Genomic DNA, 12,791 nt, shown 5'->3' with positions numbered 1-12,791 from the left:
CATCACAGGCGCTGTCTTCCAGCCCTTTGGAAACACACACTCATACATCGCCGTTAGCTATAGTCGCCCTACGCTGCGATGGAACATTAGAACGTATTCCTTCCATCGAACCACAGGCTCGTACCCCTTTCCTCCAACCTCTCTTCACCCCAGTCTCCCACACGCCCTCTCCGGCCCCTGCTTCCTATCGTTCTATGCTCTACCTCCACGAGGTGGACTTTTTGAGCTCCCACGGTAGGAGTAAGGACCTGCCATCTCTGTCTTTCTCTTCCCGGCTCACTTGACGTTGCATCGTGACCTCCAGCTCCATCTGTGTTGCTGCAAAGGAGAGGATTCGTTCTGTTTCAAGGCCAAGTAGTATTCCCTGCTGTTTAGATGCCACGTTTCTTTATTTTCTTTTATTTTTCTTTGTAGGTTTTTAAATTATTTATTTATTTTTTTAATTTTTGTGGATACGTAGTAGGTATATATATTTATGGGTTGCATGAGATATTTTGATACAGGCATGCATATGATTATCCAATCATTATTTATATCATTATCCAATCATCGATAATGATTACTGTCATGCATTGCATGCCTGTATCAATAAATGGGATATCCATCCCCTCAAACATTTATTCTTTATGTCACAAACAATCCAATTATACTTTTAGTTACATATATTCATTTATTCATTTAATTCATTTAAATTAAATTATACATTTAATTTTAGGTTTTCGGGTACATGTGAAGAACATGCAAGATTGTTGCATAGGTACACACATGGCACTAGGATTTGCTGCCCTCACCCCCCCCCGCCACATTTCTTTAATCCATTTCCCAACTGATGGACTCTTAGGTTGATTCGATGTTTCTACAATTGCGAACAGCGCTGCATTACACATGGGGGTGTGGGTATCCCTCTGATATTCGGATTTCCTTGTGCTTTGGATAAATACCCACCCGTGGGATTGCCGGAGGCAGCCGTAGCTCTACCTGTGGTTGTGTGCGTGGGAGGGGCTGGAGGAGACGGAAGGCTAGGGTGGAGGTGCGGTTTCCTTTGTTTGTCAGTTTGCTGTGTTTCGTTTGGAGAAATCTCCATGCTGCTTTTCAGGGTGGCCATCCTTATTTACCTTTCCACCGACGGTGCCTGATTCTTCCCTTTTGTCCACCTCCTCGTCGGGATGGGTTATTTTCCCTGCGGGTTTAACGACAGCCATCCTAAGCGGGGTTGATGACTGCTCCTCGTGGTTTCCATTGGCATTTCCCCGAAGATTGCCGAGGCTGAGCATTTTCTCTTCATACACCCGTTGGTGGGCCATTCCTGTGTGTTCTCTGCCCACGTTCCAATGGGATCAGATGGCGTGCGCGTGGCCCGACGGGTGCCTGTTGGTGTGTGTGTTTTGGGGGGGAGGTTTTTGTGTGTGTGTGTGTACACATGCTCCCCCTCACTGTTGACGTGTTTGAGTTTCTCGCCTGTTCTGGATGTGACGATGACGCTTGAGAGGTCCCACTAGTTAGACCAACCTGGCCACGGGCGTTGAAGCATGCAGATGCAGGAGCTGGTGGGAAAAACCCAGCAGCCAAGCTGACCAAAGCGCACGTGGAAAGTTGGGGTTCAGGATAGACTTGTAGCGGACGTTGGTTTCCCATTTCTTCACCCACGCTCTCTAACTTCTCCCCAGCTGGCAAGGAAAACACGGAGATGGCGCACATCCCCAGCGCCTAGATTTGCTGTGGAATGTCTTCCCATCCTCTCCTTCACACCGATCAGCCCAGTTGTCCCAGCCTCTGTCCAGCGCGGTATCGACCTTGGAGCTTGGCCGATCCCCCAAGTCAATGGCAGAGCTCAGTCAACTCCCTGCCAAAACTTTCCTTGGGGGCAAAGTAGAGGTCACCAACCGCCCAAGCCTGTCCCTTGACATTCAGGTGATATTGGCAAAGTCGGATCGCCTGCAGAGACCAGACCCTGTTGGGGAGAGAGAGCCTTGGCATCCCCACGGGAGGCCAGCTTGCTTCCCAGCGAGATGTGGGTGTGTGTCAGTGCGTGACAGTGACGGACAAAGGTGTGCGTTCCCGTGGCTGGCAACCACCCCAGCACGGGACTAGGGGCCGACACCAAGGCAAGGACAGAAGCATGCCGACCGCGGACTGGGAGGCAGGAGAAGGAGTCCAGGGTGTCTGGGTGGTGCACAGGCTGGCTGCCAAGGTCTGGGAACGAGGCGGTCCAGTCACACGGAGGTTGTGCCGATGCCTGGGGCGTTGAGGCACATCTCAGGTGGCGTGTGCGGTCTGAGGGATCCCAGGTGGTGGCGGAGCCGGCGTGTGTCTGAAGAGCCTGAAGGAAACCAGGACTGGGGGATGTGAGTCGTGTGAGAGAGAGGCACTGGCAGCCAGAGAGAGAGTTGGCTGCGCTGGGGTGTGTGTGTGTGTGTGTGTGTGTGTGTGTGTGTAAGAACATGTTGGGTGGGGGGAGATAGAGCTGAGGGAGGGAAGGCTGAGCCTGGAGGCTGGAAGGAGCGGTAGATTTTCAGTGGGTTGGTCTGTCTGGGCTCTGGGCTGGGCAAGAATGAAGTCGGTGTGGTCAAGGGGACCCCCGTCGGGGGAGACGGATGCTGTTGGGCCAGGGGGTCAGAGTATGGAGTGGGGCTGGGGTGAAGGGGCAAGCAGCCAAGGGTGGGACAGACAGCATGACAGAGCGACTGGGGACCATGTCCCAGGTCCCAAAGGAGTAGGGAATGCACCTGGACCGCAGACATAAGTAAGCCGCCTTCAGGACGCACATTCACGTCTCGGGCATGTATGTGTCGGGGGCTAAGATGGAAAGACGTCCTAGCGACAGCAGCAAGGCAGGATCCTGGACTCAAGTGGTGGATGGGGGTTAGGTTGGGAGAGGCGTGATGGCGGTGGGGTTGCCGCGTGAGCCTCATAAGGACAGAGAGTGTGCCATGTCTGGAACACGGTGAATGGAGGCTGTGCAGGTGCCACGCGTTTAGTGGTGGGGTGGCATTTGGGACCGTGTGACCCGCTCCCCCACCCCCGTGCAGGGGAACGTGATGTTTCTCTACTCCAAGTCGCGACTTCCTCGCTACCAGAAGGGCATCGATGGCATGATTTTCTAGACGTGGGGAGCCAGCGGTGGAGAGAGAGTCAGAGGAGATGGGGCGTGGGGGGGGGGAGAGAGAGAGAGAGAGAGAGAGAGAGAGAGAGAGAGAGAGAGAGAGAGAGGGGTAGTCGTGGTGAAAAGTGAAGAGAAGTGGGGCGAGCGACCGCAAGCTCATGCTGCCTGGAGGCATTCCTTGAAGTGAAGTGCGTGGGACAGAGGCGGTGGCAGGGCAGTGAAGAGAAACGGGACCAGGAGGCTGCCAAAGGCTGGTTTCTGGCGCACTCTTGGGTTCGGAGGGGGTGTCGTTATGGAGGTGGTGTAGGGCGTGGTGGCGTCATCCATTAGTCCAGAGAAGGTCCGGGGAGTGGGCAGAGGCGGATCCCGCGTGGAAGCAGGGCCGGGGCAGGACACGCTCTAGCGCCCCGAGTGTGAGCAGGCGGCAGAGGGGAGCGCAGCTATACGTCGGTGCTGCAGCACCAAAATGGGACGTCGCACTGCATGGGCCGGGAATCGAACCCGGGCCTCCCGCGTGGCAGGCGAGAATTCTACCACTGAACCACCCATGCACCGATGAAAGGCGCCGACGGTAGCTGGCACAGGGGCGCTCGCCATCAGCCGCCCTTCACTGGTCACACCGTGCCGCGGGCGTGTGCCCCGCTGTAGCGTCCACGAGAGGCTGGCCCTATGGGGCGAGCAGAAGGGGAGGCTCCCGTCACGTCACGTCGAGGGGCCATGGGCGAAACAGGCGGAAGGAGAGAGGCCAAGTCGACCCATCTTGCACTTTCCCTGCCGCCAGGGTCGCCAGGAAGAAGACCAGCCCTGGCCCGCGCCCGATGGCTCAGGTGGGCAGGTGCGCTGTGGCGGGCCTTGCTGAGCGCGGATCCCCGGCCCAGACCCAAAGTCCTTTTCCCGCCGGGCTGGCCCTCCGCCGGGGTGGGGGGGTGGGGGTGTCAGCGAGAGGGGGCGCTGAAAGGTCACGGGTCTCGCAGCCGCTGCGTGTGGCTCAGAAACGCCGACCAAGTCCGTGAGAGCCTCGCTTCTGCGCTCTGAACAGGCCCCCCACCCCCGCACTGGCTGATACATGGTGCGGGACCCCGATGGGCCGGTAGGGAGGCCTGAGCGCCACAAAGCAGCAGATGAGCGCTTTGGCAGAGCCGCAGCTGCTGAGCCGGGAGAAGGCGCGCTGGGTGTGGCTGGGACGGCCCAGGTCGCGGTTTCCCACGTGGAAATGCGGTGTGGCACAGAGCTGGTCCCCGCGGGGCCTGGCCTCTGTGGGCCGGTGGGCGGGATCTAAAGCTTCCACCGGGATTCCTCATGGGCTATGTTTCCGGGTTTGGGCTCGCCTGCCAGGCGAGTGTGCAGGGATCCCGCCGCCGCTGGCCCGCAGGCGTGCGGGCTGCAGGAGGACCGCCTGCAGGCAGGTGTTAGCAGTTAGGGCCCCACAGGGAAGGGAGCACAGTTAGCGCGGTGGGATCGGCGACCTGGGTAGGGTGTCAGGAGAATGGAATGGGCAGGCGGGGGCCGAGGGGTTGGAGGCGAGGACAGGATGTTGGATGGTGCGCCTCTGGTTGCAGAAGTGCGCGGGGCTCCACGAGCGAGTCGCTGCTGCTCAGCGGGCAGAAGTTGGAGGGTGCAAACGGGCGGGCGGTGCACTCCGGACGCCTCTGGGCAGCGCAGCGGCGATTCAAGGTGGCGGGTCGAGGGCGGTGAGCGGTGGGCGGTGGGCGCTGGGCGGTGGGCGCTGGGCGGCGGGAGGAAGGAGGGAAAAGGAGGAAGGCGAGAGAATCAGGCCTGTGTCTGTTAGGGCGATTGAGGAGAAGGCCGACGGAGGAAACCTGCAGGGAAGAGCCAGGAGGGCGTTCGCGGTCGCTCGGTGTGTTTGGACCTGGTAAGAGGGCGCGTGACGGGGTGGGGAGCGCGTCTGCCGGAAGGGCAATTGGTAGAGGGTCCGGAGCGCTGGCGCACAGTCCTGGGCTGTTTCCGTGACTGCCGATGGGTGGGTGGGCAGGCAGGAAGAACGGACGTGCCTGAGAAGCGGCTGCGCTTCGGAGGCTTGCTTGAAGCGGGCTGGAGTTTTGGAGCGCCGGCAAGGGCTCAAGGCGGCAGCCGAGGCGAGGTGGTCCGGGGTTGCGGTGGGCGGGCCAAAAGGTCCGCTTGTCAGGAGTGGGATTCGAACCCACGCCTCCAGGGGAGACTGCGACCTGAACGCAGCGCCTTAGACCGCTTGGCCATCCTGACGGCGCGCCGTGGCGCGTCCCCGTTCGCGTGCCTGGGAGCCGGCGCCGTTGGCCGGTGCGTTCGGTGCGCAACCGACGGACCGCGCGGGCGGAGCGGGCGCCGAGTGAACGCAACCGGCTGGCTCTGGCGCGGACGCCCCGGCGTCCCTACCCCGGACCCAAACGGTCCGCGGGGTGCCGGCCGCCCCTGCACGCCCCCGCCCCCGCCCCCGGGCCTCCGCCGGCGGGACCCCCGCAGGGCGCGCGCCCACCACGTTCTGGGAGCAGCGGCCTGGCGGTTTCGCCCTCGCCTCTTCCTCCTGTCGCGATCCCCGCGTTGGAGACAGCAGACAGGGCGCGCGGGGAGGTTCGACGCCACTCGGGTAGCTGTCGGGGTCCCGGTCTGGATCCGGGTGGGATCGCAGGGTGCTTTGTTGGGTGTCGGGTTAGGTCGCGCCACCGGTGACGGGTGTCGGGTGTCGGACAGCGGGCGGGCACGTGCCGGGCGGGCCCCTGCGGTCGGTCGGCGGAGGGGATCAAGGCAGGGCTCGGTGTCCGCGGTCGGAGTGGGGTGTGGCGTCCCGGCGGCTGTCGCCGTCGTCCTCGTTAGTATAGTGGTGAGTATCCCCGCCTGTCACGCGGGAGACCGGGGTTCGATTCCCCGACGGGGAGGCAGCAGTCCTTTTTGGGCCGCCGCCTCGGACCCAGCCTTTGTGCCCACCCTATCCTCCCTCCGCCCCCCAGCTAGCCGCAGGGCGCCAGCTCGGGCCCGGACAGCCTGGCCCCTTGCACCCCGTGGTCCCCTTTGCCCCCTGAGCCCCCGTGGCCCCCCGCACCTCTTGCCTTTTCTTGTCGCCGGCCGCTTAGTCGCCACACGGTGGCGACCTCCTCTCGCCCCCACGGCGCCCAACGAGCGGCCGGCCCAAAGTGGCTGTCGGAAGAGGCTCCCTGCCTCGCACGGGGCCCGGGGCCCGCGGCCCGGTGGGAGGCGGAGGAGTGAGGACCCTGTGGGCGCGCAGCAGCTGTGGCCCCGCCGGGCACCTGGTGGAGAAGGGCTCTGGCGACCCCGGGCGGCGAGGGAGAGAGAGCGCCCCCAGTGGCAGGCAGGCAGGCAGGGGCTCCGACCCGAGCAGCCACGCTCCGGAGGGGCGCGGGGCAGCCTTAGGCGGCGCTGTGGCAACGCGGAGGGCGGCGGCCGGGCGGTCGGACGGACGGACGGACGGACGGACGGACGGACAGACGGACGGACAGACAGAGGGACGCAGCGTCCAGCCGGGCTGCGCCGGCCTCATGAGGCGCGCTCGCTCGTGGGAGCCCCGGGCCGGCGTGGCGTGGCTGCCCGTGCCGTGCGGCGTTGGTGGTATAGTGGTGAGCATAGCTGCCTTCCAAGCAGTTGACCCGGGTTCGATTCCCGGCCAACGCAGCAGCCCACCTTTTGCAGGGGTATCGCGCCGCGGAGCCCGCGTCGTGTCCAGGCTTAGCCTCTGGCTGCACGCGTGTGCGCCCGGGGAAGGAGGTGGTGGCGTTTGGAGGGTGGGCTGCGAACAGGACCAGAGCTGCTGGGGCAGGCGGGTTGCCGCGGGCGCAGCGTCGGCGTCGGCGGGGGCTGGCGGTGGGTGTTTGTTTTAAACCCAAGCAGGGGACAGGTGCCAAGGTAGCGCCCAGTGCTGGGGCCATAGGCACTGGGGCCAGGAGGCGCAAGCCTGGACAGGCGGCCGAACCTCCCTGGTGGTCTAGTGGTTAGGATTCGGCGCTCTCACCGCCGCGGCCCGGGTTCGATTCCCGGTCAGGGAAGTCTTCCTTCTTTGGCTCCGCCTGGCAACTGCCCGGCGCCTTCACTCCTCCGGTTTCGGCCACCAGCCTGGATCATTTCTCCCTCGCCCCAGCCACAAACCCCGGCCGCCTCCAATGAGGCCAGAAGCCTCCCCGCCTGCCTCCACCCATTTGTCCTTTTGGCTTCCCTGACGCCACCTGCGCCACATCAGCTTCACAGCTCTTCCTTGTCGGGTGCTGGCCTCGCTCCCATTCTGCCTCGGTGGCAAAGCCCACTGGCCAGGACAGGCTTTCTCCTCCCGTGGTCGCCAGGAGACCCGCCGCCGCCGCCGTCGCTGCCGCCACCACCACCGGCACCACACACTCTCAGTGGCATCTTGCCACGGAATGGGCCAGGACTCTCTAGCAGCAAGGCTTCTGCCAATCCAAGCCCGGGGGGATTGGGGGGGTGCTGACGGGCCACTTCTCTGTCAACCGCAGGGGATCTGCACCTCAGGGTTGGACCACCTGCAACGGCCACTCATGCCAGCCAGCGCACTGGCTTTGCCACGGCCTGCCAGGCCCTGAGCGGGCCGGAGTCCCTGATTGGGCTCCACGCGCATGAGCGGCTTTGATAAGGATGGCAGTGAATCTTGAGCTCAGACCACGGGCCATGGCGCCGGGGAGGCAGAGCTGTGACAATCCCTCTTTCAGCACGATTATGATTTTCTTCGTGCGGATGGGTTATCGTTGGGATTCCTGTGATATGTGGGAACACGTGTAGATTGTGGAGTGATGGATGATCAACTGAGGGCATGTAGGGCATCCGTCCCGTCGGTATCTATCAGCTCTCCCTGTTGGGAACATCACAGGCGCTGTCTTCCAGCCCTTTGGAAACACACACTCATACATCGCCGTTAGCTATAGTCGCCCTACGCTGCGATGGAACATTAGAACGTATTCCTTCCATCGAACCACAGGCTCGTACCCCTTTCCTCCAACCTCTCTTCACCCCAGTCTCCCACACGCCCTCTCCGGCCCCTGGTTCCTATCGTTCTATGCTCTACCTCCACGAGGTGGACTTTTTGAGCTCCCACGGTAGGAGTAAGGACCTGCCATCTCTGTCTTTCTCTTCCCGGCTCACTTGACGTTGCATCGTGACCTCCAGCTCCATCTGTGTTGCTGCAAAGGAGAGGATTCGTTCTGTTTCAAGGCCAAGTAGTATTCCCTGCTGTTTAGATGCCACGTTTCTTTATTTTCTTTTATTTTTCTTTGTAGGTTTTTAAATTATTTATTTATTTTTTTAATTTTTGTGGATACGTAGTAGGTATATATATTTATGGGTTGCATGAGATATTTTGATACAGGCATGCATATGATTATCCAATCATTATTTATATCATTATCCAATCATCGATAATGATTACTGTCATGCATTGCATGCCTGTATCAATAAATGGGATATCCATCCCCTCAAACATTTATTCTTTATGTCACAAACAATCCAATTATACTTTTAGTTACATATATTCATTTATTCATTTAATTCATTTAAATTAAATTATACATTTAATTTTAGGTTTTCGGGTACATGTGAAGAACATGCAAGATTGTTGCATAGGTACACACATGGCACTAGGATTTGCTGCCCTCACCCCCCCCCCCCGCCACATTTCTTTAATCCATTTCCCAACTGATGGACTCTTAGGTTGATTCGATGTTTCTACAATTGCGAACAGCGCTGCATTACACATGGGGGTGCGGGTATCCCTCTGATATTCGGATTTCCTTGTGCTTTGGATAAATACCCACCCGTGGGATTGCCGGAGGCAGCCGTAGCTCTACCTGTGGTTGTGTGCGTGGGAGGGGCTGGAGGAGACGGAAGGCTAGGGTGGAGGTGCGGTTTCCTTTGTTTGTCAGTTTGCTGTGTTTCGTTTGGAGAAATCTCCATGCTGCTTTTCAGGGTGGCCGTCCTTATTTACCTTTCCACCGACGGTGCCTGATTCTTCCCTTTTGTCCACCTCCTCGTCGGGATGGGTTATTTTCCCTGCGGGTTTAACGACAGCCATCCTAAGCGGGGTTGATGACTGCTCCTCGTGGTTTCCATTGGCATTTCCCCGAAGATTGCCGAGGCTGAGCATTTTCTCTTCATACACCCGTTGGTGGGCCATTCCTGTGTGTTCTCTGCCCACGTTCCAATGGGATCAGATGGCGTGCGCGTGGCCCGACGGGTGCCTGTTGGTGTGTGTGTTTTGGGGGGGAGGTTTTTGTGTGTGTGTGTGTACACATGCTCCCCCTCACTGTTGACGTGTTTGAGTTTCTCGCCTGTTCTGGATGTGACGATGACGCTTGAGAGGTCCCACTAGTTAGACCAACCTGGCCACGGGCGTTGAAGCATGCAGATGCAGGAGCTGGTGGGAAAAACCCAGCAGCCAAGCTGACCAAAGCGCACGTGGAAAGTTGGGGTTCAGGATAGACTTGTAGCGGACGTTGGTTTCCCATTTCTTCACCCACGCTCTCTAACTTCTCCCCAGCTGGCAAGGAAAACACGGAGATGGCGCACATCCCCAGCGCCTAGATTTGCTGTGGAATGTCTTCCCATCCTCTCCTTCACACCGATCAGCCCAGTTGTCCCAGCCTCTGTCCAGCGCGGTATCGACCTTGGAGCTTGGCCGATCCCCCAAGTCAATGGCAGAGCTCAGTCAACTCCCTGCCAAAACTTTCCTTGGGGGCAAAGTAGAGGTCACCAACCGCCCAAGCCTGTCCCTTGACATTCAGGTGATATTGGCAAAGTCGGATCGCCTGCAGAGACCAGACCCTGTTGGGGAGAGAGAGCCTTGGCATCCCCACGGGAGGCCAGCTTGCTTCCCAGCGAGATGTGGGTGTGTGTCAGTGCGTGACAGTGACGGACAAAGGTGTGCGTTCCCGTGGCTGGCAACCACCCCAGCACGGGACTAGGGGCCGACACCAAGGCAAGGACAGAAGCATGCCGACCGCGGACTGGGAGGCAGGAGAAGGAGTCCAGGGTGTCTGGGTGGTGCACAGGCTGGCTGCCAAGGTCTGGGAACGAGGCGGTCCAGTCACACGGAGGTTGTGCCGATGCCTGGGGCGTTGAGGCACATCTCAGGTGGCGTGTGCGGTCTGAGGGATCCCAGGTGGTGGCGGAGCCGGCGTGTGTCTGAAGAGCCTGAAGGAAACCAGGACTGGGGGATGTGAGTCGTGTGAGAGAGAGGCACTGGCAGCCAGAGAGAGAGTTGGCTGCGCTGGGGTGTGTGTGTGTGTGTGTGTGTGTGTGTGTGTAAGAACATGTTGGGTGGGGGGAGATAGAGCTGAGGGAGGGAAGGCTGAGCCTGGAGGCTGGAAGGAGCGGTAGATTTTCAGTGGGTTGGTCTGTCTGGGCTCTGGGCTGGGCAAGAATGAAGTCGGTGTGGTCAAGGGGACCCCCGTCGGGGGAGACGGATGCTGTTGGGCCAGGGGGTCAGAGTATGGAGTGGGGCTGGGGTGAAGGGGCAAGCAGCCAAGGGTGGGACAGACAGCATGACAGAGCGACTGGGGACCATGTCCCAGGTCCCAAAGGAGTAGGGAATGCACCTGGACCGCAGACATAAGTAAGCCGCCTTCAGGACGCACATTCACGTCTCGGGCATGTATGTGTCGGGGGCTAAGATGGAAAGACGTCCTAGCGACAGCAGCAAGGCAGGATCCTGGACTCAAGTGGTGGATGGGGGTTAGGTTGGGAGAGGCGTGATGGCGGTGGGGTTGCCGCGTGAGCCTCATAAGGACAGAGAGTGTGCCATGTCTGGAACACGGTGAATGGAGGCTGTGCAGGTGCCACGCGTTTAGTGGTGGGGTGGCATTTGGGACCGTGTGACCCGCTCCCCCACCCCCGTGCAGGGGAACGTGATGTTTCTCTACTCCAAGTCGCGACTTCCTCGCTACCAGAAGGGCATCGATGGCATGATTTTCTAGACGTGGGGAGCCAGCGGTGGAGAGAGAGTCAGAGGAGATGGGGCGTGGGGGGGGGGGAGAGAGAGAGAGAGAGAGAGAGAGGGGTAGTCGTGGTGAAAAGTGAAGAGAAGTGGGGCGAGCGACCGCAAGCTCATGCTGCCTGGAGGCATTCCTTGAAGTGAAGTGCGTGGGACAGAGGCGGTGGCAGGGCAGTGAAGAGAAACGGGACCAGGAGGCTGCCAAAGGCTGGTTTCTGGCGCACTCTTGGGTTCGGAGGGGGTGTCGTTATGGAGGTGGTGTAGGGCGTGGTGGCGTCATCCATTAGTCCAGAGAAGGTCCGGGGAGTGGGCAGAGGCGGATCCCGCGTGGAAGCAGGGCCGGGGCAGGACACGCTCTAGCGCCCCGAGTGTGAGCAGGCGGCAGAGGGGAGCGCAGCTATACGTCGGTGCTGCAGCACCAAAATGGGACGTCGCACTGCATGGGCCGGGAATCGAACCCGGGCCTCCCGCGTGGCAGGCGAGAATTCTACCACTGAACCACCCATGCACCGATGAAAGGCGCCGACGGTAGCTGGCACAGGGGCGCTCGCCATCAGCCGCCCTTCACTGGTCACACCGTGCCGCGGGCGTGTGCCCCGCTGTAGCGTCCACGAGAGGCTGGCCCTATGGGGCGAGCAGAAGGGGAGGCTCCCGTCACGTCACGTCGAGGGGCCATGGGCGAAACAGGCGGAAGGAGAGAGGCCAAGTCGACCCATCTTGCACTTTCCCTGCCGCCAGGGTCGCCAGGAAGAAGACCAGCCCTGGCCCGCGCCCGATGGCTCAGGTGGGCAGGTGCGCTGTGGCGGGCCTTGCTGAGCGCGGATCCCCGGCCCAGACCCAAAGTCCTTTTCCCGCCGGGCTGGCCCTCCGCCGGGGTGGGGGGGGTGGGGGTGTCAGCGAGAGGGGGCGCTGAAAGGTCACGGGTCTCGCAGCCGCTGCGTGTGGCTCAGAAACGCCGACCAAGTCCGTGAGAGCCTCGCTTCTGCGCTCTGAACAGGCCCCCCACCCCCGCACTGGCTGATACATGGTGCGGGACCCCGATGGGCCGGTAGGGAGGCCTGAGCGCCACAAAGCAGCAGATGAGCGCTTTGGCAGAGCCGCAGCTGCTGAGCCGGGAGAAGGCGCGCTGGGTGTGGCTGGGACGGCCCAGGTCGCGGTTTCCCACGTGGAAATGCGGTGTGGCACAGAGCTGGTCCCCGCGGGGCCTGGCCTCTGTGGGCCGGTGGGCGGGATCTAAAGCTTCCACCGGGATTCCTCATGGGCTATGTTTCCGGGTTTGGGCTCGCCTGCCAGGCGAGTGTGCAGGGATCCCGCCGCCGCTGGCCCGCAGGCGTGCGGGCTGCAGGAGGACCGCCTGCAGGCAGGTGTTAGCAGTTAGGGCCCCACAGGGAAGGGAGCACAGTTAGCGCGGTGGGATCGGCGACCTGGGTAGGGTGTCAGGAGAATGGAATGGGCAGGCGGGGGCCGAGGGGTTGGAGGCGAGGACAGGATGTTGGATGGCGCGCCTCTGGTTGCAGAAGTACGCGGGGCTCCACGAGCGAGTCGTTGCTGCTCAGCGGGCAGAAGTTGGAGGGTGCAAACGGGCGGGCGGTGCACTCCGGACGCCTCTGGGCAGCGCAGCGGCGATTCAAGGCGGCGGGTCGAGGGCGGTGAGCGGTGGGCGGTGGGCGCTGGGCGGTGGGCGCTGGGCGGCGGGAGGAAGGAGGGAAAAGGAGGAAGGCGAGAGAATCAGGCCTGTGTCTGTTAGGG

General features: G+C 61.0%; 5 non-coding genes across 5 annotated transcripts; 3 read left to right on the top strand and 2 right to left on the bottom strand.

Annotated features, from left to right (window-relative positions):
* Positions 1-3,583: 3,583 nt before the first annotated feature.
* On the bottom strand, positions 3,584-3,654 carry TRNAG-GCC (transfer RNA glycine (anticodon GCC)). The gene has a single exon. It is a non-coding gene; the product is annotated as a tRNA-Gly (tRNA).
* A 2,250-nt stretch (positions 3,655-5,904) lies between these two features.
* TRNAD-GUC (transfer RNA aspartic acid (anticodon GUC)) lies at positions 5,905-5,976 on the top strand. Its single transcript has one exon. It is a non-coding gene; the product is annotated as a tRNA-Asp (tRNA).
* Positions 5,977-6,655: 679 nt separating this feature from the next.
* TRNAG-UCC (transfer RNA glycine (anticodon UCC)) lies at positions 6,656-6,727 on the top strand. Its single transcript has one exon. It is a non-coding gene; the product is annotated as a tRNA-Gly (tRNA).
* Positions 6,728-7,026: 299 nt separating this feature from the next.
* On the top strand, positions 7,027-7,098 carry TRNAE-CUC (transfer RNA glutamic acid (anticodon CUC)). Its single transcript has one exon. It is a non-coding gene; the product is annotated as a tRNA-Glu (tRNA).
* Positions 7,099-11,479: 4,381 nt separating this feature from the next.
* Positions 11,480-11,550, bottom strand: TRNAG-GCC (transfer RNA glycine (anticodon GCC)). Its single transcript has one exon. It is a non-coding gene; the product is annotated as a tRNA-Gly (tRNA).
* Positions 11,551-12,791: the final 1,241 nt, after the last annotated feature.

The sequence above is a fragment of the Aotus nancymaae genome, unplaced genomic scaffold (genome assembly GCF_030222135.1).
Source record: "Aotus nancymaae isolate 86718 unplaced genomic scaffold, 86718_ANA_hifiasm-v0.15.2.pri h1tg000108l, whole genome shotgun sequence".
NCBI lineage: Eukaryota > Metazoa > Chordata > Mammalia > Primates > Aotidae > Aotus > Aotus nancymaae.
This window is presented reverse-complemented; position numbering and strand designations above follow the sequence as displayed.